Source organism: Aegilops tauschii, chromosome 3 (genome assembly GCF_002575655.3).
Source record: "Aegilops tauschii subsp. strangulata cultivar AL8/78 chromosome 3, Aet v6.0, whole genome shotgun sequence".
In the NCBI taxonomy this organism is placed as follows: Eukaryota; Viridiplantae; Streptophyta; class Magnoliopsida; order Poales; family Poaceae; genus Aegilops; species Aegilops tauschii.
The window spans coordinates 219633612-219660344 of NC_053037.3; positions in this window are offsets into that span (position 1 = coordinate 219633612).

Here is a 26733-nt window from a genome sequence, read left to right on the forward strand (position 1 = left end):
GTGGTTTAGATCAACTCTCTCTCAACGATATTGGATGGGGACCACCTACAGCAAAACAAAGGCGGTGCATCAATTAGAGAGAGTCCAAGTTGGTTTAGGTAATATAGGTATTCATACTGTGTTTTTGTTTAAGAAAGAGATAGCATGCGTTAGGAAAGAGGAGTCCATAAAATTTGTTTTCCAAGTTGGTCTACCATGTCCGGCTACTACAAATAGCCATGATCCATTCATTGTAAAGTAGGTTAAAGTTTTATGAATAAACACAACATGTTTTTCGGGTAAACACCCATATCGAGTTTTGGGGGAAGTTGTCTAAAAATCCCAAAGTTTTGGAGGAAGCTTTAGAAAACCTCTATATTGCGATTTCTGCAAGGAAATTGTTTTGCACGTGAGTTCCATCGTCAAGATTGGTTCTCTTGTGATGGACCACAAGGTTCAAACCCTCTAGTTCGCGTACATCACGTGCACGGGCGAGAGGTTACTACTGCTGAAGCTAGAGTGTCATGAAAGGTTGGGCCACAACAACATATTGGATCTCGCCACGAGGTTTGGTCTACATCACATGCTCAAGAGTTAAGATACTTTCATTAATAAAGATAGGTTGTGATGCGGACCATCCTACGGCCATCCCCATGGACCTACCTTCGTCTCCCAAGACACCACGTGGATCGATGACACGAGCTCGTGCAAGGGCTATTGAGAATGAGGTTAACTCTCTCCATGTTGAACTCCCCTTTGACTCACTTGAGACATGGCTACTGCCTCAAACGGAGATGCTTTGTGTGCTTAGGTACCAAGGAAGTAACCAAGGAGAAGTTATGGTGCAAGTTGGACATCAAGAGCATGAAGAGAATCTTCCCAGCCCAAAAATCCCGGTACAACCGCCCAACTACCGCTCGGGCGGTACAACCGCTCGACTACCGCCCGACTACCGGTCCAGCTTCTGTGATCGAGCGGTGCAAGGCCGGTACAGCGCCGGTTTATCCCCGTAACAGCCATCAGACCGGTACAACCACTCCAAACACGGGTACAACTTCTAAGCACCTCCAGAAACACCTCCAGGAACCGGTACAAGAGCTCCAAGCGGTACAACCGCCCCCATGACTGGTACTACTGCCCTGCATGTGCGCAGTGAAATGGGTTTCGCCCCATGTATCCCCAACTTACCCCTTGGACTATAAATACTCGTCCCCTAGCTCCCTATTAGGGTTAGCAAAGTAGTAGCTCATTTGAGATAGAGCTTTGCACTCCACTTGATCCCTTCTCCATCGGAGTTCACGACTTCTACCGAGAAGATCCCCCAAGTGGATTAAAGACCCCTCACGGGAAGACCCCTGAAGACCTCCTCACGGAGAAGAACTTGCTACTTGCATTGTCCCTTGTTGATCATGGATCGTGTATCTTGTATTTCGAGGATCTAGCACATGTGTAATCGAATCTTGTTGTTTTGAGTGAATCCTCTCGTGTTTCCCCTCGTGTTCTTCGTGTTCTTCGCGGGATCCCCTCCATTTCATGAAATATCGGGCATCTAGGGTTCTACCCTACGTCATCTTGGTATCATGAGCCACGTTGATCATGAATATGGAGTCTCCCCTACCGTTTTATAGCCTTCTTTTGATTGATTTTTGTCGGTGGAAACGACACCTATGGGATCACCGGAATCCCTTCTACGGTTGGCGGGCGCGGGGTTGTGAGAAGAGCAGGTCTAACAGGAAGCACACGGATCGTTTACCCAGGTTCGGGCCGCGAGGATGCGTGTAACACCCCGGATGTAACTTTCCATATTTGTAACTCCAACTCTTGCCATTTTCGGCTATGTGTTATGATATTCTCTCCGTGGTTGGGTTTTGTCTCTCGTTTTGCATTTTCTTCATGTCATGCATCTCATATCATGTCATCATGTGCATCGCATTTGCATACGTGTTCGTCTCATGCGTCCGAGCTTTTTCCCCGTTGTCTGTTTTGCAATCCGGCACTCCCACATGCACCGGCGCACCCCTCTTGTTTCTTTTCGTGAGCGGGTGTTAAACGTTCTTAGAATGGACCGAGGTTTGCCAAGTGGCCTTGGTATACCACCGATAGACCACCTGTCAAGTTTTGTTCCATTTGGAGGTCGTTTGATGCTCCAACGGTTAACCGGGTAACCGCAAAAGCCTTCTGTGTGTTGCAGCAAACCCCCCCCCCCCTCCAAACAGCCCAATAACCCACCTAAGTCACCTCCATGCTATCGGTCGTTCGATCACGATTGTGTGGGCGAAAACCGCACTCCATTTGGAGCCTCCTAGCTCCCTCTACCTATAAATATGTGCACACCTCCTCCAAATCCCGGATGAAACCCTAGAAGATTTCCCTCTCTGCCGCCGGACGAAACCCCCCACCGACGGACATGTCCGCCGCCGATCCCCTGTCCAGCCGCGCGCCGCCACGTGGCAGCCGCGCCCACATCGCTGCCGGCCCGCCGGGGCCCAGACAGGGCCCTCCCGGCCAGCGTACGCCGGCGCCCGCGCGCGCCTCTGCCCGAGCCCCGCGGCCTCGCGCCTCCGCTCGCCGCCCCGTCGCCGGACTCCGGTGCCGCCCGCGCCCGCCGCTCCGGTCTTCCCCAGCGAGCTCCTCCGTCGACGCTGCCGCCCCGCGGGCGCCCGAGCCCGACGCCGCCGCCCGCACCTCCGCCTCCCTCTCCGGCCGCCGCCATCTCCCTCCTCTCCACTCTGGTCGCCGCCTCCTCTTCTTCTCCGGCGAGCCGCCGCGCGCCCGAGCCGCGCCGAACCCTAGATCGGGTCTAGGTTGATTTCTCCCCTCCCCGAATTCCTCCAAGTCCTGAGATTTTTGCATTATATGCTCATGTTCATTGCATCATATCTCATCGCATACTGCTCCGTTTTGCGTGAATGATATATCGAAATGTTCGCCTCGAGATGCTATTCATTTTGTTTCATTGAGCCATGCTCATTTGAGTCCATCTTGATGCCCAAATCTCTGGTGCAAGAGTGCTATATGATGTTCACTGCTGTTACTTATCAGAACTTGGTGATTTGTTATTTTTGTTGCAATTGATGTGTGCATCTTATGAGTATGAGCTCTACATGTGTTTTGATCTATGCCATGCCATCTTACAGAGGTGTATGCCATGTATTTTTGTGATCTATGTGGTGACTAGCACAAGCATGCAAACTAGGCTTCGTGATGTTTCTAATTTCAGGGAATTAGGAATTTGCTGTCTTTATCTGCTGTTATTTTGCTGCTACGTATCCATATGTCTACAGAGAGATCCATACTTCTTTTGGGTTTGTTCAGTAAGGATGTTTTGTAGATATAGTTGTGCTCTATCCATCCATGCCCTTGTTTGCAATTATGGAGTGCCATAGCATGTCTTAATCTTGCTCTACTTTTGCTATAAAATATTCCTGGCAGATTGGTAACATGATATTCAATTTTGCCAAGGTTGTTGTAGTTGATCCATACATGATATGAACTTGCTCTTGCCATTTTTAGCTTCATAAACATGCCATCTTGCTGTAGGTATGCTTGTTTTGTCATGAGTTGCTTTGTGGTGAGTGAATAAAGCTCACCAAGATGCCTTCATAATTCTGTTTACTGCCATGCTCTGTTTTCTGCTGTCTGAAACCTGTTAACGAAACTTGCTATGTTTACATGAGTGACACCATATCTTCTGATCCTTTTTGGCTCATGGTCAGTAAGGGAGTTTTGTTCTATGCATTTAGTAGATTCATTCTTTGCCTTGTTTTACTATGTTACGTTCCTGTAGCATGTTGATTGCTTGCTCTGAACATTGCTACCTGATGCTGTTTATGCCATGTCCAGTAATTTCACTAAGTCTGTGATCCTGATATCTTTTGCACTTTTGCCATGCTTGTTTGAACCTGTTTTTGTGTGATCTAGCCGTAGCTCAGTGTTCATCTTTTGTCAATCATCTCCTGTAGATCACTTCCATATGCTTTGTTGCTATGTTGGAGTGCTGTAGCATAGTTACTTGATGTATTCTAAGTGCTATCATGCTGTTAATCGCAGAATCGTGTCATTCTTGTTCTGCCTGCCATTTGCAAACCGTGCATCCGTTTCCGGTGATCTTTATATCGATTTCGACCGAAATCATCTCATCTTTCCAGTGGCATACTTGGTTTGCCAAGTTACTGCCTTGTTCATTATTTTTCTTCCGGAGCACGCATATGCATCGCATATCACATCTCGCATATCATTCATGTATTGCATCATGTTGCTTGTGCATTTCCCGTGATTGATTGTGGTTCCATTGCTTGTGTTCTTGTTGTGGGTAGAGCCGGGAGACGAGTTTGTGAACGAGGAACCTGTGGATCAAGCTTTCGACAACTCTGAGAACCTTGCAGGCAAGATGACCATACCCTCGAAATCACTTCTATCTTTGCTTTGCTAGTTGTTCGTTCTATTGCTATGCTGCGCTACCTAACACTTGCTATATCATGCCTCCCATATTGCCATGTCAAGCCTCTAACCATCCTTTCCTAGCAAACCGTTGTTTGGCTAAGTTACCGCTTTTGCTCAACCATTCTTATAGCGTTGCTAGTTGCAGGTGAAGTTGAAGTTGGTTCCATGTTGGAACATGGATATTTTGGAATATCACAATATCTCTTATTTAATTAATGCATCTATATATTTGGTAAAGGGTGGAAGGCTCGGCCTTATGCCTGCTGTATTGTTCCACTCTTGCCGCCCTAGTTCACGTCATACCGGTATTATGTTCCTTGAGTTTGCGTTCCTTACGCGGTTGGGTGATTTATGGGACCCCCTTGACAGTTCGCCTTGAATAAAACTCCTCTAGCAAGGCCCAACCTTGGTTTTACCATTTGCCTACCTAAGCCTTTTTCCCTTGGGTTTTCGCGAGCCCGAGGGTCATCTTTATTTTAACCCCCCCGGGCCAATGCTCCTTCGAGTGTTGGTCCGAAACGAGTAGACTGCGGGGCCACCTCGGGGAAACTTGAGGCCTGGTTTTACTCGTAGGATGTCTCATCCATTGTGCCCTAAGAACGAGATATGTGCAGATCCTATCGGGATTTGTCGGCACATCGGGCGGCTTTACTGGTCTTGTTTTACCATTGTCGAAATGTCTTGTAAACTGGGATTCCGAGACTGATCGGGTCTTCCCGGGAGAAGGTTTATCCTTCGTTGACCGTGAGAGCTTATAATGGGCTAAGTTGGGACACCCCTGCAGGGTATTATCTTTCGAAAGCCGTGCCCGCGGTTATGAGGCAGATGGGAATTTGTTAATGTCCGGTTGTAGAGAACTTGTCACTTGACTTAATTAAAAATACATCAACCGTGTGTGTAGCCGTGATGGTCTCTTCTCGGCGGAGTCCGGGAAGTGAACACGGTTTGAGTTATGCAGGAACGTAAGTTGTTTCAGGATCACTTCTTGATCATTTCTAGCTTCGCGACCGTTGCGTTGCTTCTCTTCTCGCTCTCACTTGCGTATGTTAGCCACCATATATGCTTAGTGCCTGCTGCAGCTCCACCTCATTACACCATCCTTTCCTATAAGCTTAAATAGTCTTGATCTCGCGGGTGTGAGATTGCTGAGTCCTCGTGACTCACAGATTCTACCAAAACAGTTGCAGGTGCCGACGATGCCAGTGCAGATGACGCAACCGAGCTCAAGTGGGAGTTCGACGAGGAACGTGGTCGTTACTATGTTTCTTTTCCTGATGATCAGTAGTGGAGCCCAGTTGGGACGATCGGGGATCTAGCATTTGGGGTTATCTTATTTTCATTTGGATCCGACCGTAGTCGGTCTATGTGTGGATTTTGGATGATGTATGAATTATATTTATGTATTGTGTGAAGTGGCGATTGTAAGCCAACTCTCGTTATCCCATTCTTGTTCATTACATGGGATTGTGTGAAGATGACCCTTCTTGTGACAAAACCACAATGCGGTTATGCCTCTAAGTCGTGCCTCGACATGTGGGAGATATAGTCGCATCGTGGGCGTTACAATGCGTAATACCCTAGTCCTGCTTTGGTGGATGTATTGAGTGTTCTTGTGTTCTTGAGCTAGCTACGGGGTGTAACTTGCCCAAAAGAGCCGAATCCCTCTCCTGGTCGCCTCGGGCCTCCTTTTAAAGGCAAAAGGGGTCGCCACAGTGGCACACAGGAGGTGGAAAGATCTACAGTGCTACGAGCTTATCGCACGTATTACAGGACAAGATGCATTTAATGCATCGCTTAGGTGTCCCTTAGCTTTATCGGGGACGGGAACGGGGCCCGTCCCGTCCGTCGCCGCCTCGCCTTGCTTCGACACGCGCCCAGGCCAGCGATGCATGTGGCGCCATGTAGGCAGGCAGGCAGCTGAGGTGGCGCGATGGTAGGGTCTTCACGAAGATCTGCATGCCACCACGCAGGTGCTTGCTGAATTGGCTTGGAAGCCGCATGTTGCCATGCAGATGCCTGCCCAGCTGGTTGGGTTGGCAGCTACATGCGAACGGCGGCTTAGTCTTGGTCGATGCGGGCCTGGCTGTGGCCCCGCTGGTGTCCTCGGCAAGGGCCTTGCCGTGGTGTTGCAGTCGTCCCCGGCAAGGCACTTGCCGGGGGTCTTGTGGATTCCCTCGGCTGGGATCCCGCCGAGGGTCGCCGTCTTCTGGTCCTCATCTGATCTCACATGTTTATGATCTTGACGATGATCTGCATGCCACCACAGAGGTGCCTTTCGAGCCCTGGTTCCAACGTAGTTGGTTGGGTCGGAACCCGTGGGCTCAAGGGTGGCTCGCTCTATTGGTGTTGGGCAAGTTGCCCCGGCAAGGCTCTTGCCGGTGCCGTGGAGGCCGCCCCAGAAAGGGCCTTGCCGGGGGGTCCACCTCGCCCTCTTCCTCTTTGGTGTTTCTGGTCTTGGCGTTGCCTTGACTGTCTTGTGCCTTTGGCTTCTCTCTGGCTTCCCTCCTTTGCCCTGCTAAGTGTGGCCGTGGCGCGCGGCTTCGACTGCCTATTCACAAGTAAAGGGGTACAAAGGAGTGCCCCTACTTTTGTACACCGATAGGAGCCCCCGGGCCTGGGCCACACATAAGCGCGACACGTTATTGGGCCAGGCCCAAAATGGTGCGTGGGCAGGTGGGGCGGATTTTTACCTCAGTGACTATTTCATCCGCTGCGCTTCCCCACAACCCGCGTTGAACGCGCAACATGGAGGGGCGTGCGTGACGTGGGGGTCATGCGTGGGGCGGTTCCCGCACACATGCATCACATCGCAGTTAATGGGAAAAGAGGCGGCCCGCGCCTTCCCCGTAAAAAGGAATAACTGCGGGCGCGCTGCTTATTTACCCATGCATCTTCTTCAATCTCGGAACCGCCGCCCCCTTCTCCTTCCTTCCCAAGCTTCCTCCTTTCCTTGCCGCCGCTGTGCCTTCGCTGTATTCTGTCCCTTGCCCCCCGCAGCCGCCATGGCACCCAAGACCAGCAGAGGCAAGGGAGTGGCCAAGAACGCCGGGATGAGCGAGCCGCCGGAGAGCAAGTTGGCGGTGCGGCGGACGCAGCTCGCCTACTTCCCCTCGATGGTCGACGTGTTCGAGCTCCGGGACTGCTTCAAGCCCCTATGGGGGTGCAAGACGGAGGGGGAGACGACGGGGCATCCAGCCACGCGCGTCATCCCTGCCAATTGCGCTGAGGCCGCCCCGAATCGGTACCCGTTCTTCGTTGATTACTTCTCTTGCGGGCTTTGCCCCCCTTTCTCCGATTTCTTCAACGATATCATGCACACATTTGGCTTCCACCTTCTGGATTTTACTCCAAACGCCGTGGCGTGCATGGCTCTGTTCGCCCACCTCTGTGAGGGCTTCGCCGGAGTTCTTCCCAACACGGTGCTCTTCCGCCATTATTTTTACCCTCGCATCTAGAAGGGAGGCGCCATTTCTGGCTGCGTCACCTGGATCCCAAGGTCCCAAGGGACGTACTCGGGGGGTGCCCAGAAGGAGAGGTGGAAAGAATGGTGGGGCCGGTGGTGCTGGATTGAGGAGGACGATCCACAAGAATTCTGCCAGGTCCGCTAGGCGCCGCCGGTCCGCAGGAACGACTGGGGCGACGTCGACGCCCAGGACGACAAGCTCGAGATCGCCACCACCAGGATCCACCGCCTCACCGTTGCCGGGCTTACCCTGGAGATGATCGGGGCAGATTTCCTCCGCCGCCGAATCGCTCCTCTGCACAACAAGGGGAGGCCGGCCTGGCTTTTCCAGAACGCCACTGACATCATGAGGCTTCGCCCCAGCCTCAATCACAACTTCATGGTGATGGGGCACACCCACTTCTGCCAGTGGATCTTTCAGCTTGACGTGAACCGCGAAGGCTGGGCCGAGAGGTCCGGCAAGGCTGCAAAGGACGGCAAGGTCGGCAAGGGGCCCCTGTTTGGGTTCCCGGCGGGGGTGGTCCCGCTGAGCAACAACTCGCGCCAGACCGACATCATCGCCATGATGCCGGACTGCAGCGTGCACGGTCCCTTCCAAGATTGGGCCCCACCACCGGAGGAGGAGGTGCAGGAATTCTTTGACGGCTTGGCGGAGATATACGTCCGCAACGAGCCGCTGCTCATCCAGGACACCACTCAGGCAGAGCTGGACTATATCGCCGCCAAGGCGGTGGAGGCGGAGCTTGCCAGGCAGGCCGGCAGCACTGGCGGTGTAGAGGACGAGGCTGCGGCGGCCGCGGAGGAGAAGGAGCTTGCCCAGTGGGCGGAGGCCGCTAGGGAGGCTAGAAGCACCGGCACTGGGGCCCCTCTTATTGAAGATGTGGTCGACGAGTCGTCGGAGGAGGAGGCCGAGGTTGTCGACCCTCCGGCCATGGGGAGAAGGCGAGTCCTCCGGCGGGCCACCTCTGGCGAGCTGGTTCGGCCCGGCAGGGTCGTGCAGCCTCGGCAAGCTCAGGAGGCGTCTGCGCGCCAGACGACGGTCGCGACCGCGAAGAAATCGGTGAAGGCCGCGGTGGCGAAGGAGAAAGTATCTACCTCCTCTTCATCCAAGCGCGTCCAGACTCTGTCTTCCTCCCCTCCCCCGGCAGACGTCGATGCGGACGTTGATGTGGAGGTCACCTTTGACTTCGGGTCCCTCAGCCCAAGGAGGAAGAGGAAAGCAGCAGAGGAGGAGGTTGAGGACGAGTAAGTATCTTGTCCCTTTCTATCATCTCCGTCTCCTCGGATCATGCCACTTATCTTGATTCGTCTTTATCTTTGCAGGGATGCGGAGACACTGGCCCAGAGGGTGAAGAGGGCCAGGGCTTCGGCGAGCGGCTAGCCCCCGGCAGGGATTTCCGGTACACCGCTGGTGGTATTGAGCAGCCCGGATAGCAGCCCCCAGCACAGCCCCCGGCATAAGTTCACCGCTTACCCCTCGTCGATGTGTGTTGGGGGCATGATCTCTTGGTGCTGACCTTGTCGTGGTTGCAGGAGAAGGACAGCAGTAGGAGGAGCCACAGAGGGCTATTCCCAACACGCCGCCCCCATCAACCACGCCGCCCCGAGGGGCATCCCCGGCAAGGGCGCCAAGCACCGAGCCCATGCACACGGAGGAGGAGGAGGAGAACCCCGGCGCTGGTGGCTTTGCCTCGGCGCCAAATGTTGGCGGGGAGGGGACCTCTACTTCCCAGCCCGCCATGAGTAAGTTGCTCGCCTTCTGTCCCTGTTCTTTTTCGTTCTTTCTAAATCTTGGTCTTGGCTTCGCCTCATCCCCCTCCTTGGTATCCAGATCCCCCGTCGGCGGACCAGGAGGACATAGACACCGTCATCGAGGATTTCGCCAAGGCCGCCGAGGCGGAGGCCGAGAAGATCGCCACCGAGGAGGCCGCCAAGGGAGCTGCTGAGGACGCCGCCAAGGGGCCTGCCGGGGAGCCCGACAAGGGGCCTGCCAGGGAGGCCGGCAAGGCCGCTGCCGAGGAGGAGGTGGTTGATGACCAGCCTTCCTCCTCCGCTGCCTCTGGCTCCGGCAGGTATCTGAGGGTGACTAAAGACCTTTTCGTCCACCTCCCAGGGTCGTCGAGCTCCAGGGCGCCCGTCGAGGGAGAGGTGTTCGACAAGGAGGTGCTTGCCGCCGCCGGGCTCGAGGTTGTTGATGAGCCGACCACCGTGGCGACGGTTCTCGGGAGGAGCGACTTCTCCAGGCCATGGGCACCAATTTCCGGAAGCTCCAGGCGCTCCACCGCGCCTGCCTAGGCAAGGCCAAGTCCAGGATGGCAACGGTGGACAAGGCGGAGGCGGACCTCAAGGTGCGCGTCGCCGAGACGCAGACTTGGTTCCGCTAGGCTTGTGAGGAGCTGAAGGTCGCCCAGGGTGAGCTGGCCAAGCGCGACGTGGAGCTCACCATGAAGCGGGCCGACATCGAGAAGGCTCAGGAGACGGCGGAGAGCTTGGCCGCCGCAGCCGAGGCCGCTCGGACCCAGCACCAGGCCGGTCTGAACTCCCAGGAGGAGGACCTTGCCGCGCGTGAGGAGATGCTAGCCGCAACACTCCGCGGCAAGGATGAGGAGGTGGAGAAGCTCGTCGTGCAGCAGACCCAAGAGCTGGAGCAGAGGCACAGGGAGGCGCTCGATGCCCAGGCTCTGGCTCACGCCAACAAGGTGAAGGAGCTGGAGGTGGAGCGGGACGGGCTGAAGGACCAGACCCTGAAGCTGGCCGAGGAGAAGAACACGCTCAACGGTGCCCTGGTGGAGGCGCAGGGCGCAGTCCTTGGCATGGCTAAGCAGCTCTCCAAGGCAACGACTCCATCAAGGACCTGAAGCTGAAGCTGGAGGGCCTTGAGGAGACGCTTTTGGAGGTCAGGACCCGGGAGGAGACCCTGACCAAGAATCTGGAGGAGGAGAAGCTGCTGCGGAAGAACGAGGCCGCCAACCACAAGGATTTTGTGGAGGGCGAGAACTGCTGGATCCGCCGCCTTGTGGACGTCGCCGGCAGGATCACCACACAGCTGGCTACCATGGGGATGCCAAATGTGAGGTATGCCCCGGAGCACAGCGGGAGTCCCAACACCAAGCTGACCCTATTCTTTGAGGGCGTCCTCGGGACCCTGGAGCAGCTTCACTCCAACCGGGAGGCCTCCCTGGCCGATGAGTCCCGGAGGCTTTGCCGGGGTGGCATGACCAAGGTCCTCGCCAAGGTGGCGCACTGGAATCCTGACCTCGACTTCGAAGCTGCGCTGGAGAGCTTGCCGGAGGATGCGGACATCGCGGCGCTCAAGGAGCGTATCAAGCCCATCATCAGACGCATCGACGGAATCCAGAGGGTGGAGGGCCAGCGCCGGGATTAGACGCCCCGTTTCTCATTGCCACAGCAGGTTCATGACCAAGACAATTTCTATCTTTAGTTAGAACCGCGGCAACAATTTATGTAATGTAACTCTGCAGTACTTTTGATACAATGCATGTTATTTTCCTGTTCGACTTTCCTTTGTATGTCCACCCTACGTTAACCAGGTAGGCTTGCCGGCGCGTAAACCCAGGGCGGCGTCTTGAGGACGGATCCCCAATGGCCTGTTGGGTGTGCTTGCCGCCGGGCGAACCACCTTACCGCCCTTAACGCGGCCGCTCGAACTGTTGAGCTTGACTCGAGTCAAAATCGAGAGCATTGCCAATTGTGGAAGGCTACCCTGCCACCGTTGACGCGGCCGCTTGAGCTGTTGAGCGGACTCGAAATAGAACAAGGGCGTTGCCAATCGCGGGAGGGCCCCTTTGCGTGCGGGTTTTCCATACAAAGAACGAGATCACCGAGGGGAATAACCTTATATAAAAAGGAAATAATTAAAGTTCGGCATGACTTAGCTTTCCTGTCGCCGCACTGGCGCCCTTCGCGCTTGTAGGCAGCGCCATTCTCTTGGCCGTCTTCTTCCTTAGAAAACATGGACACGAGGAAGTGCTAAGCTGGTTGCTAAACTAGATTCTCACAACTGCGCCCCCTACCTGGCGCGCCAAAGATGTCAGTGGAAACAACACCTATGGGATCACTGGAATCCCTTCTGCGGTTGGCGGGCGCGGGGTTGTCAAAAGAGCAGGTCTAACAGGAAGCACATGGATCATGCCGCGAGGATGCGTAATACCCTAGTCCTGCTTTGGTGGATGTATTGAGTGTTCTTGTGTTCTTGAGCTAGCTACGTGGTGTAACTTGCCCAAAAGAGCCGAATCCCTCTCCTGGTCGCCTCGGGCCTCCTTTTATAGGCAAAAGGGGTCGCCACAGTGGCACACTGGAGGTGGAAAGGTCTATAGTGTTGCGAGCTTATCGCCCGTATTACAGGACAAGGCGCATTTAATGCATCGCTTAGGTGTCCCTTAGCTTTATCGGGGATGGGAACGGGGCCCGTCCCGTTCGTCGCCGCCTCGCCTTGCTTCGACACGCGCCCAGACCAGTGATGCATGTGGCGCCATGTAGGCAGGCAGGCAGCTGAGGTGGTGCGGTGGTAGGGTCTTCACGAAGATCTGCATGCCACCACGCAGGTGCTTGCTGAATTGGCTTGGAAGCCGCATGTTGCCACGTAGGTGCGTGCCTAGCTGGTTGGGCAGGCAGCTGCATGCGAACGGCAGCGGAGTCTTGGTCGACGCGGGCCTGGCTGTGGCCCCGCTGATGTCCTCGGCAAGGGCCTTGCCGGGGGCCCGGCAAGGGTCTTCCCGTGGCGTTGCAGTCGTCCCCGGCAAGGCGCTTTCCGGGGATCTTGTGGATTCCCTTGGCTGGGATCCCGCCGAGGGTCGCAGTCTTCTGGTCCTCATCTGATCTCACATGTTTATGATCTTGACAAAGATCTGCATGCCACCACAGAGGTGCCTTCCGAGCCCTGGTTCCAACGTAGTTGGTTGGGTCTGAACCCGTGGGCTCAAGGGTGGCTCGCTCTGTTGGTGTTGGGCAAGTTACCCCGGCAAGGCTCTTGCCGGGGTACGGAAGCCGCCCCGGCAAGGGCCTTGCCGGGGGGGTCCACCTCGCCCTCTTGCTCTTTGGTGTTTCTGGTCTTGGCGTTGCCTTGACCGTCTTGTGCCTTTGGCTTCTCTCCGGCTTCCCTCCTTTGCCCTGCTAAGTGTGGCCATGGCGCGCGGCTCCGACTGCCCGTGCAGAAGTAAAGGGGTACAAAGGAGTGCCCCTACTTTTGTACACCGACAATTTTTGTCCTAATTTCGAAAATCCCCACCAAAAATAGCCCCAAATTTTTTTGTGATTTGTTAGTATGATGAAGTTTTGTTGGATTTGATCTGTGGATTTCGTGTGTAGCAGGTAGATCTAGCTTCCCCACAAGTTTCCCCACCTTCCATCCACGAAATCTTCACAATTTTGCCCCCGAAATCATCCATTTACGCCCCAAATCCACCCTGATCCAGATCTGAGAAAAATTTCGCGACAAAAGCGGTACAACCGGCCCCCAAGGTGGTACAACCGCTCTCCCATCACCTGATACTTCTGCCAGCCAAAACTGGAACTCCAGGACGATCCAGGAGCGGTACAACCGCCGCTCCCAGTTTTAGCCTCGGCTAATTGACAGTTTTGATCATAACTAATTCATCCGAACTCGGATTTTGACGTTCTTTAGCTCGTTGGATAGCTATTGACATCCCCCATTCATATAGATAGGTTCAAACATCATTTGACTCCATAAAATTTTGTCATTTTGGCATCTTTGCCTAGGGCTTTCACCACATCATCCGCATTACCACCACCGACTTCTGCAACTTAACCCATTTTGATTACCATAGCATTTGTGGTTGCTTGAGTTGTGATTTGAGTCTCCTAAGGTGTTTCGGATACTTAGGGGCGGTTACTTCTTCATCAACCACCACCATCACTTCCGCATTACCAACTTTGGTACCACCATTTGACTTTGGTTTTGAGAATTTGAGTTGTGGTTCATCGTTTCCTAGGGTGTTTCGGCTACCTAGGAACAGTTAGACATCGACATCACCGCTGCTCATCTTCGCCATGGACTCTTCATAGACAGCGACCATTTCACCGTCATTCATCCTTGCTTACAAACGAGTAACCCTCGACGGTAACTTTGACGACACCTTTGTGTACTCCTTGCCATTGCATTGATAACCCCATAGCCTATTTTTGCGTACCTCACCTATCGAGACTAGCCATTTGAGTACTGTCGGCAATGTTACTTGTGCACATTAGTGATCATAGCTCCCATTGCATACATTCCATATCATCTTGGTACATCTCTTGTGTCACAAGGTTGTCATAGCATATACGCAATTGCTATCTTGGTTCGTGAAGTTTTGCATGAGAAAGAGCTCACAAGAGAAAGAGCCAAACAAGCTTTTAAGCAAAAGAGAAAGATAAGCAAAGAGCTTTTAAGCAAGAACCATAGCATCATACTACATTAAGATTCTCATACTCGATCATCTTGGATCATATCATAGAAATACCATGAAAATAGCATACTTGGGATAGAAGTTGTTGCATTTTTGCTTTATAGGTTGTGCACAAGTTTCGTATCCGCCTATTGTGCAATCATGCTAGCGTCTCTCTAGAGTTGTGCAACAAGAGCATTTTCCGTGGATTCCACATTTTGAGCTCATTTTTGGTTTGCACAACCCCACTTATCTTTTTGTGTGTGTTTTCCGTGTACCACCTCTTGCTATTGGTCTACTTGTTGCATTTGCAAATTTGCTCTTTTCCAACATTACTGAGTCTCACTAACAATCGCATAAAATTTGTGCCACCATCCTAACCAAGCTCCACTATAAGCTTTATTTGTGTAGGTGTGAGAACCGACAAGAATTGGTACCAATTGTGCTATTTCCTTGTTACACATTTGAGTGATCATTGATCCATCCTCCACATCGGTTAAGGTACATTTGGTATAGTTCTTCTCTTTCTCCCACTCACACATTTACTTGCAATGATGGATAGGCCAAGTTCTTCTACCAACCCACTCTTCATCGAGCAAGATGACGACCCGAACAACTACGTCACCAAGAGCCACCTCTTTGGTGCACAAAGAGCTTTACATCAAGAACAACAAGCATTGAGCGACCGCATCGACAACCTCGCCACCGACTTGCGACTCTACGGGCAATGTACAAGAGACTACTTCGATAACAAGCTCGACGAACAAAAACAAGAGAGCAATGCAAGAATGGATGAGATTCGTGCCTTGTTGGTCAACCGCTCTTCTACCTCGTTGTCCTACTCAAGACGAAGCCGCTTGAGTCGACACTCTGACGACACCATCTCTGGCTCAAGTACACCGACATCGAATACTCTTTGAAGAGCCGCGCACCAAGACCGTCAGACAAACCACAACCCTCTACATGGCACCGATCATCAAGAGCAACTTCTAGCGCAAGAACATTGACATCGTCAAAATCAAGCTACTCTTGCGCAAGCACAAGAACGGCAACATCTACGCCAACAAGAGGAAGAGCGAGTGCGACAACCCCAAGACGAGCAAGATGCTGAGGCACAATGTCAAGAACAACTACGGCAAGAAGCTCAAACACTTGAGGCACAACGTGCCCTCCACGACACAAGTCGTGTCGTTGCCACACGCAACCGCCATAGGTGCGAGAAAGAAGAAGCACTTCGTGCTGAAGCTCAAGAGAGGAACTATCAAGCAAGAGTACACTGACAAGTTCCACAAGCTCATCGACAAGAACCCCAAGTTCGCCAAGAGCAAAAATACAATGGGAATCCTCCATGCCAAGAGCAACATGAGGTTGACAACCCTCCACGTCAAGGGCGTCATCATCACCGACCCCAACACAATGAAGAGCAATGCTATGGCAAGCTCAAGTTCACCATGCCCAAGTTTTCCGGAAGCAATGATCCCTAAGAATACCTTTCATGGGCATTGAAGGTTGACAAGATCTTCTGTTTGCGCAACTATGAGGAAGAGAAGAAGATCGCCATGGCATCCCTTGAGTTCCAAGACTATGTCCTCATATGGTGGGAACAAGTAACTGAGCGTCGTGAGGCAAGAGGTGAACCACCCATCACAACTTGGGCGCAAATGAAGGATGGCATGAGAGTACGTTTTGTGCCAACCTACTACAACTGCGACCTCTTCAAGAAACTCCAACTCCTCAAGCAAGGAACAAAGAGTGTTGAAGAGTACTACAAGGAAATGGAGATCGCCATGATTCGAGCAAATGTCACGGAAGATGATGAGCAAACTATGGCACGTTTCTTGAATGGACTCAATCATCCTATCAAGAAGATCGCCGAGTTCCAACCATACTCGAACCTCATCAAGCTAGTACATCAAGCTACAAAGGCGGAACGTCAAGTGCAAGATGACTTCAAGTATGCCAAGTTCTCATCCAAGTCATATGGCTTCTCCAACACCCAAGCTTCAACAACTCCAACACCATCTACCTCAACCTAGCCTTCTACAAGCAATGGCAACAAGTCAAGTTACAAGAAAACTTCGACAACTTCAATTCGTCTTCCTACTACAAGAAACTTCAAGCCAAGAGCTTCATCATCATCTACTCCAACCGATGAGACCATCAAGACAAGTTCCATCAAGTGTTTCACATGCGGCTGCTGAGGCCACCAGTCCTTCGAGTGTACTAACAAGCGCACCATGATCCTCAACGATGACGGAACATATGACTCCATGAGTGAAGAGGAGATGGAAGCCCTTGAGCAAGTGGCCATGCACCGGCGCGTGAATGAGGATGAAGATGATCAAGTCTTTTGTGACGAAGATTCGAGCCCCGCTCTCGTTGTCTCCAAGGTCTTGACACTTCAACATCAACAAGACGAAGACCAAAGATGCCAAATCTTCCACACTAAGGCCGACATCAATGGAAGGTCAGTGAATGTCATCATCGATGGAGGTAGTTGCCATAACTTGGGGAGTGAAGAACTATGCTCCAAGCTCCAATTGGTCAAGATGAAGCATCCGCACCCCTACAAGGTCCAATGGCTAAGTGACTCCCGCACTATCCAAGTCTAGCATATGGTGCAAGTTTCCTTCAAGAAAGGAGCATGCGAAGACACTTTGGAGTGTGATGTCGTTCCGATGTAAGTTTGCCACATCCTTCTTGGACGACCATGGCAATTTGACCGCGGCTTCATCCACAACGGGCGTACCAACCGCTATAGCTTCAAGATGAAGGGAAAGTAGTACGTGCTACGACCTATGTCCCCAAGCCAAGTGATCGCCGACAAGCAAGCCACCCATCATGGAGAGAATAGCGAGAGTGCGGACCACCAAAAATAGAGTGAGCGCCACAAGCCCAAATTGAGTGCCTCCACAAAGAGTGACGAGAAAAACCTAGTACTATTTGCCACCAAAAGTGAGATAAGAGAAGTGTGTGAGAACCCATCAAGTGTTATGCACTATGTCCTTTTGTGTAAGGACGAGGCACCAAAAACTAACACCTCTCAGAATCTACCTTTAGTGTTATCTTCTCTATTGCAGGAATTCCAAGATGTATTCTCCGACGAGCTACGTCCGAGTCTACCTCCACTTCAAGGCATCGAACACCGCATCGACGTCATCCCCGGAGCACCTCTTCCTAAGAAGGCTCCCTACCGCGTCAACCCCGAGGAAACCAAGGAGATCCAATGGCAAGGACAACAACGCATCGACAACGGCCATGTACATGAAAGCTTGAGCCCTTGTGCCATCCCGGTAATCCTTGTTCCCAAGAAAGATGGTACATATCGCATGTGTTCCGATTGTCGTCCTATCAATGCTATCACCGTGCATTATCGTTACCCCATTCCACGCCTAGATGATATGCTAGATGAGCTTAGCGGAGCCACAATTTTCTCTAAAATTGATCCTAAAAGTGGCTATTACGAAATCCGCATCGAAGAAGGTGATGAATGGAAAACCTCTTTTAAAACCAAGTTTGGCTTGTATGAATGGTTGGTCATGCCAATGGGCTTATCCGAAGCACTCGGTACTTTCATGCGAGTCATCCATTTTGTTCTTCGACCCTACATTGGTGTATTTGTTGTGGTCTATTTTGACGATATTCTTGTGTTTAGCAAATCTCTCAAAGATCATGTCACCCATCTTAGAACTGTGTTGCAAACTCTTAGAAAAGAGCGCCTTTATGCTAATATGGACAAATGCCTTTTTGGTGTTGATAAGCTTGTTTTCTTGGGTTTCTGTCGGCATCCTGGGAACGGGGGTCCCCAGACTTGCCTGCCTGTGGCCCACGGCGTGGCTCCACCCGCGGCCCTGTACGGCCCATCTTCACCAGCAAACACTCAAGACCCTCGCGAGGGGCCAAGCCTCGCGAGGCGGACAACACAAGACCTCCTCGTGGGCGGCCTCACCAGGCTGGCTCGCGAGGGGCGGAGAGATCAAGGCCAGGAGCACCTCGCAAGGTTCCCGTGTTGTAAGCCATGACAACCGGGGCCAGGCGGGCGCCAACGCATGCTGTGTCCTCATTTCCTCTTTGGTGCTAAAGAGGCAAGCGCAGGCGAGGAGTCCCGAGGCATCAGGCAAAGCTTTCCATATCGGTGCAACGAGACCAAGACCAGCAGGACGGCAGGATGGAGGTCACCGTGGAGCCCAAGACGGCGTCACCACCAGAGCCTTTGGTAGGCAAAGACCACCTTTAGTCAGGATAACTTGTGCTGGTTGTCTCCCTTCAAATTTGGCCGTTGTGGCATCCCTTCCCGCTCAATATTTGGTAAGAGGACCAGGGCCTCTATAAATAGGACTAGCCACCACCTTAGCAGGGGACGGATCATTCAGACCACCAGCCACCTCACAAGCTCACCAAGCACAAGAACACCTCTCCTCGGGGGGCTGTTCTTCCCTTGTAACTGTTCATCCTCAACCCAAGAGGCAATCCACCACACCACACTGGAGTAGGGTGTTACTGTTGGAGGTCGTTGCAGAAATTAAAAAAATTTCTACGCATCACCAAGAACAATCTATGGAGTCTTCTAGCAACGAGAGGGAAAAGAGTACATCTACATACCCTTGTAGATCGCGAGCGGAAGCGTTCAAGTGAACGGGGTTGATGGAGTCGTACTCGTCGTGATCCAAATCACCGATGACCGAGCGCCGAACGGACGGCACCTCCGCGTTCAACACACGTACGGTTGGGGAAGACGTCTCCTCCTTCTTGATCCAGCAAGGGGAGGGAGAGGTTGATGGAGATCCAGCAGCACGACGGCGTGGTGGTGGAAGCAGCGGGGATCTCGGCAGGGCTTCGCCAAGCTCAGCGAGAGGGAGAGGTGTCACAGGAGGGAGAGGGAGGCGCCAGGGGCTTTTGGGGTGCTGCTCCCATGCACCTCCCCACTATATATAGCGGTGGAGGGGGCTGGTTTCTTGCCCTCCAAGTCCATTGGGGCGTTGGCAAAGGTGGGGGAAAGAAATCCCATCATTTCCCTTCCCCACCGATTGTTATCCCCCTTTTTTAGGGATCTTGATCTTATCCCTTCGGGATATGATCTTATTCCTTCTAAGGTGGGATCTTGGTGCGCCTTGACCAGGGGTGTGGGGCCTTGCCCCCACTACCCACGTTCATGTGGGTCCCCCCATGCAGGTGGGCCCCACCTCGGAACCTTCTAGAACCTTCCCGGTACAATACCGAAAAATCCCAAACATTTTCCGGTGGCCAAAATAGGACTTCCCATATATAAATCTTTACCTCCGGACCATTTCGGAACTCCTCTTGACGTCTGGGATCTCATCTGTGACTCCGAACAACTTTCGGTTAACCGCATACTAATATCTCTACAACTCTAGCGTCACTGAACCTTAAGTGTGTAGACCCTACGGGTTCGGGAGACATGCAGACATGACCGAGACGACTCTCCGGTCAATAACCAACAGTGGGATCTGGATACCCATGTTGGCTCCCACATGTTCCACGATGATCTCATCGGATGAACCACGATGTCGAGGATTCAATCAGTCCCGTATACAATTCCCTTTGTCAATCGGTACGTTACTTGCCCGAGATTCGATCTTCGGTATCCCAATACCTTGTTCAATCTCGTTACCGGCAAGTCACTTTACTCGTACCGTAATGCATGATCCCGTGACCAAACACTTGGTCACATTGAGCTCATTATGATGATGCATTACCGAGTGGGCCCAGAGATACCTCTCCGTCATACGGAGTGACAAATCCCAGTCTCGATTCGTGCCAACCCAACAGACACTTTCGGAGATACCCGTAGTGCACCTTTATAGCCACCCAGTTACGTTGTGACGTTTGGCACACCCAAAGCACTCCTATGGTATCCGGGAGTTGCACAATCTCATGGTCTAAGGAAATGATACTTGACATTTGGAAAAGCTCTAGCAAACGAACTACACGATCTTGTGATATGCTTAGGATTGGGTCTTGTCCATCACATCATTCTCCTAATGATGTGATCCCGTTATCAATGACATCCAGTGTCCATAGTCAGGAAACCATGACTATCTGTTGATCAACGAGCTAGTCAACTAGAGGCTCACTAGGGACATGTTGTGGTCTATGTATTCACACATGTATTACGATTTTCGGATAACACAATTATAGCATGAACAATAGACAATTATCATGAACAAGGAAATATAATAATAACCATTTTATTATTGCCTCTAGGGCATATTTCCAACAGTCTCCCACTTGCACTAGAGTCAATAATCTAGTTACATTGTGATGAATCGAACACCCATAGAGTTCTGGTGTTGATCATGTTTTGCTCTAGGGAGAGGTTTAGTCAACGGATCTGCTACATTCAGGTCCGTATGTACTTTACAAATATCTATGTCTCCAGTTTGAACATTTTCACGAATGGAGTTGAAGCGACGCTTGATATGCCTGGTCTTCCTGTGAAACCTGGGCTCCTTGGCAAGGGCAATAGCTCCAGTGTTGTCACGGAAGAGAGTCATCGGGCCCGACGCATTGGGAATAACTCCTAGGTCGGTAATGAACTCCTTCACCCAGATTGCTTCTTGTGCTGCCTCTGAGGCCGCCATGTATTCCACTTCACATGTAGATCCCGCCACAACGCTTTGCTTGCAACTGCACCAGCTTACTGCCCCACCATTCAAAATATACACGTATTCGGTTTGTGACTTAGAGTCATCCAGATCTGTGTCAAAACTAGCATCGACGTAACCCTTTATGACGAGCTCTTCGTACCTCCATAAACGAGAAACATATCCTTAGTCCTCTTCAGGTACATCAGGATATTCTTGACCGCTGTCCAGTGTTCCATGCCGGGATTACTTTGGTACCTTCCTACCAAACTTACGGCAAGGTTTACATCAGGTCTGGTACACAGCATGGCATACATAATAGACCCTATGGCTGAGGCATAGGGGACGACACTCATCTTTTCTCTATCTTCTGCCGTGCTCGGGCATTGAGCCGTGCTCAATTGCACACCTTGCAATACAGGCAAGAACCCCTTCTTGGACTGATCCATATTGAACTTCTTCAATATCTTGTCAAGGAACGTACTTTGTGAAAGACCAATGAGGCGTCTTGATCTATCTCTATAGATCTTGATGCCTAATATATAAGCAGCTTCTCCAAGGTCCTTCATTGAAAAACACTTGTTCAAGGAGGCCTTTATGCTTCCCAAGAATTCTATATCATTTCCCATCAACAGTATGTCATCCACATATAATATGAGAAATGCTACAGAGCTCCCACTCACTTTCTTGTAAACACGGGCTTCTCCATAAGTCTGTGTAAACCCAAACGCTTTGATCATCTCATCAAATCGAATGTTCCAACTCCGAGATGCTTGCACCAGCCCATAGATGGAGCGCTGGAGCTTGCATACCTTGTTAGCATTCTTAGGATCGACAAAACCTTCCGGCTGCATCATATACAATTCTTCCTTAAGAAAGCCGTTAAGGAATGCCGTTTTGACGTCCATTTGCCATATCTCATAATCATTGTATGCGGCAATTGCTAACATGATTCGGACGGACTTCAGCTTCGCTACGGGTGAGAAAGTCTCATCGTAGTCAACCCCTTGAACTTGTCGATAACCCTTAGCGATAAGTCGAGCTTTATAGATGGTAACATTACCATCCGCGTCTGTCTTCTTCTTAAAGATTCATTTGTTTTCTATTGCTCGCCGATCATCGGGCAAGTCTGTCAAAGTCCACACTTTGTTTTCATACATGGATCCTATCTCGGATTGCATGGCTTCAAGCCATTTGTCAGAATCTGGGCCCGCCATTGCTTCTTCATAGTTCGAAGGTTCACCGTTGTCTAACAACATGATTTCCAAGACATGGTTGCCGTACCACTCTGGCGCGGAACGTGTCCTTGTGGACCTATGAATTTCAGTAGGAGCTTGATCCGAAGTACCTTGATCATCATCATCATTAACTTCCTCTCTAGTCGGTGCAGGCACCACAGGAACATCTTCCTGAGCTGCGCTACTTTCCGGTTCAAGAGGTAGTACTTCATCAAGTTCCACTTTCCTCCCACTTACTTCTTTCGAGAGAAACTCTTTCTCCAGAAAGGACCCGTTCTTGGCAACAAAGATCTTGCCTTCGGATCTGAGGTAGAAGGTATACCCAATGTTTTCCTTGGGGTATCCTATGAAGACGCATTTTTCTGACTTGGGTTCGAGCTTTTCAGGTTGAAGTTTCTTGACATAAGCATCGCATCCCCAAACTTTTAGAAACGACAGCTTAGGTTTCTTCCCAAACCATAATTCATACGGTGTCGTCTCAACGGATTTCGACGGAGCCCTATTTAAAGTGAATGCGGCAGTCTCTAAAGCATAGCCCCAAAATGAGAGCGATAGATTGGTAAGAGACATCATAGATCGCACCATATCCAATAGAGTGCGATTACGACGTTCGGACACACCATTTCACTGAGGTGTTCCAGGCGGCGTGAGTTGTGAAACTATTCCACATTTCCTTAAGTGTGTGCCAAATTCGTGACTCAAATATTCCCCTCCACGATCTGGTCATAAGAACTTTATTTTTCTGTCACGTTGATTCTCAACCTCACTCTGAAATTCCTTGAACTTTTCAAAGGTCTCAGACTTGTGTTTCATTAGGTAGACATACCCATATCTACTCAAGTCATCAGTGAGAGTGAGAACATAACGATAGCCACCGCGAGCCTCAACACTCATTGGACCGCACACATCAGTATGTATGATTTCCAATAAGTTGGTTGCTCGCTCCATTGTTCTGGAGAACGGAGTCTTGGTCATCTTGCCCATGAGGCATGGTTGGCACGTGTCAAATGATTCGTAATCAAGAGACTCCAAAAGTCCATCTGCATGGAGCTTCTTCATGTGTTTGACACCAATGTGACCAAGACGGCAGTGCCACAAGTATGTGGGACTATCATTATCAACCTTACATCTTTTGGTATTCACACTATGAATATGTCTAACACTACGTTCGAGATTCATTAAGAATAAACCATTAACCAGCGGGGCATGACCATAAAACATATCTATCATATAAATAGAACAACCATTATTCTCGGATTTAAATGAGTAGCCATCTCGAATTAAACGAGATCCTGATACAATGTTCATGCTCAAAGCTGGCACTAAATAACAATTATTGAGGTTTAAAACTAATCCCGTAGGTAAATGTGGAGGTAGCGATGGCTCCGGAGGCCTATGTGCCCCGCATGATGGACCAGGAGTACACGCCGGAAGATGACCCCGCCGCGTTCCTCGAGCCGGGTTGGGAAGGGGAGGCGCTGGAAGTCGAGGCCTTCCAGGAGCCGCCCGGGAACCTCGCCGACCATGCCGGCGACAACAGCTACAGGGTACCGCTAATTTCTCAAGAGCAGGCTTACGTTAACAATGGGTCGCAAGTGAATCTAGTGACAACGGTGGACGACGGCCCCAGCACGGCGGCCCCCCTTCCGCCAGGGGAAGCGCATGGGGGGCTGCGCGGGAGGAGCCAAGAGCAAGGCCCCTACCCGCATCACACGGAGCAAGGCGTCGCCCGAAGGTAGGTCCTCTGCCGGGGAGGCACTGGCGCGCCTTCCCCCGTGTAACACCCACGATGCGGCTATATCTCCCACGTGTCGAGGCACGACTTAGAGGCATAACCGCATTGTGGTTTTGTCGCAAGAAGGGTCATCTTCACACAATCCCATGTAATGAACAAGAATGGGATAAAGAATTGGCTTACAATCGCCACTTCACACAATACATAATAAAATCATACATCATTCAAGATACACACATAGGTCCGACTACGGAACCAAAATAAAAGAAGACAACCCAACTGCTAGATCCCTGATCGTCCCAACTGGGCTCCACTAGTGATCAACATGAAAAGAAACAACACAACGAACAAGATCTTCATCGAGCTCCCACTTGAGCTCAGTTGCGTCACCTGCACTGGTATCATCGGCACCTGCAACTGTTTTGGAAGTATCTGTGAGTCACGAGGACTCAGCAATCTCACACCCGCGAGATCAAGACTATTTAAGCTTATAGGAAGGAAAGGGTAGTGAGGTGGAGCTGCAGCAAGCACTAAGCATATATGGTGGCTAACATACGCAAATAAGAGCGAGAAGAGAAGCAACGGAACGGTCGTCAACTAGTAATGATCAAGAAGTGATCCTGAACTCCTACTTACGTCAAACATAACCCAAAAACCGTTTTCACTTCCCGGACTCCGCCGAGAAGAGACCGTCACGGCTACACACGCGGTTGATGTATTATAATTAAGTCAAGTGTCAAGTTCTCTACAACCGGATATTAACAAATTCCCATCTGCCACATAACCGCGGGCACGGCTTTCGAAAGATAATACCCTACAGGGGTGTCCCAACTTAACCCATTATAAGCTCTCACGGTCAACGAAGGATAAACCTTCTCCCGGGAAGACCCGATCAGTCTCGGAATCCCGGTTTACAAGACATTTCGACAATGGTAAAACAAGACCAGCAAAGCCGCCTGAATGTGCCGACAAATCCCGATAGGAGCTGCACATATCTCGTTCTCAGGGCACACCGGATTGTCCAAGCTTCCGATAGGCGAGCCCAGAGTTGCCCCTGGTGGCCACCGGCGACTGACAGGTTGGACCAACACTCAGAGGAGCACTGGCCCGGGAGTTTAAAATAAAGATGACCCTTGAGTCTGCAGAACCCAAGGGAAAAGGCTTAGGTAGGCAAATGGTAAAACCAAGGTTGGGCCTTGCTGGAGGAGTTTTATTCAAAGCGAACTGTCAAGGGGGTCCCATAAATCACCCAGCCGCGTAAGGAACGCAAAATCAAGGAACATAACACCGGTATGACGGAAACTAGGGCGGCAAGAGTGGAACAAAACACCAGGCATAAGGCCGAGCCTTCCACCCTTTACCAAGTATATAGATGCATTAATTAAATAAGAGATATTGTGATATCCCAACATAAGCATAATCCAACATGGAGCAATCTTCATCTTCACCTGCAACTAGCAACGCTATAAGAGGGGCTGAGCAAAAGCGGTAACATAGCCAAACAACAGTTTGCTAGGAAGAGTGGATTAGAGGCTTGACATGGCAATATGGGAGGCATGATATGACAAGTGGTAGGTAGCGCGGCATAGCAATAGAGCGAACAACTAGCAAGCAAAGATAGAAGTGATTTCGAGGGTATGGTCATCTTGCCTGAGATCTCGCTAGGAAGAAGTGCGAGTCCATGAAGAAGACAAACGGATGTAGTCGGACGAATCCTCACAACTCCGGAACGAAACCGAAGCTAACGAGAGAAGCAACCCGGAAAGAAACAAACAACATAGTGAACAACCACCACATACACATGGCATGATGCACAATCAAGTATGATGCATGTCCGGTTTAAATGAGGTATGGCATGGGAAAATGCAACGAACCCCACTACAAATTAAGTGGAGCTCAATATGCAACGAGTTGCATATTGACGAAACACCACATCAATTATTTAGTTCTCTCTCGTTTATGAACCCAACAATGTTAAATGTTGTTAACCATGGCAAGAGGTGAAGCATAAGGAAACTACATATTTTAGGCAATTTAAATGAGGCCGGAACAACAAACAACAATTTCCGGAAAATCCTCATGTCCATAATTTAGATTTGGTACTGTTCTGCCTAAAACCATATTTTATTGTTGTTAAACAGCAAAATGAGGTGCACCATGTTAATCTATGCATTTTTCTACCCCATTTACATATAAAGTTTATTTAAATCCGAGCTACGGTTATTTAGTTATGAATTAAAGCATTTAGCATGTTATTTGAGTAAAATAAACAAACAGCATTTTTAAACATTTTAAACATGGGTGAAAGTGGCATCTTATTAAACTACACAAAATTCTAAGCATTTTACATATATAAAACATTTAAATCCGATGCACGGTTGATGAGTTTTTATATGCATGAAGACTAGGGATTTTTTCTGTAAAACAAGCGTTCTCTGGATAATGTCTAAATTCGCAGGCAAGGAAAAAACACATCACGGGCCGAATCTCGGGCGGACTGGGCTTCTCACCAGAGGGCCAGGTCGGGCCGATGGTGGAGGGAGGCTGAAGCAGGCCGGTTGGGGAGGTTGCTGGTGGCCCAGGAGGCGAAGGAGATGGGCAGGTCGCGGTCAACGCGAGCGACCGGGCGCGTCTGCAGCATCCTCCTCTCGAACAGACGCAGAGGAGGCACATGTCGAGGCGCTGCTCGATCCTGGGGTCTGGGCACCGGTGTCTGAGCGAAGCAGGGAGATGGAGGTTGACGACGCTGGTGGTCTCCGGCGCGGCCGGGCGCGGCAGATCCAGCCAGTCGGAGCCCCACGGGGTTCGGCGACGATTCTTGACAGGGCGACGGCCGGGCGACGACCATGGCGGTCCCTGTGAG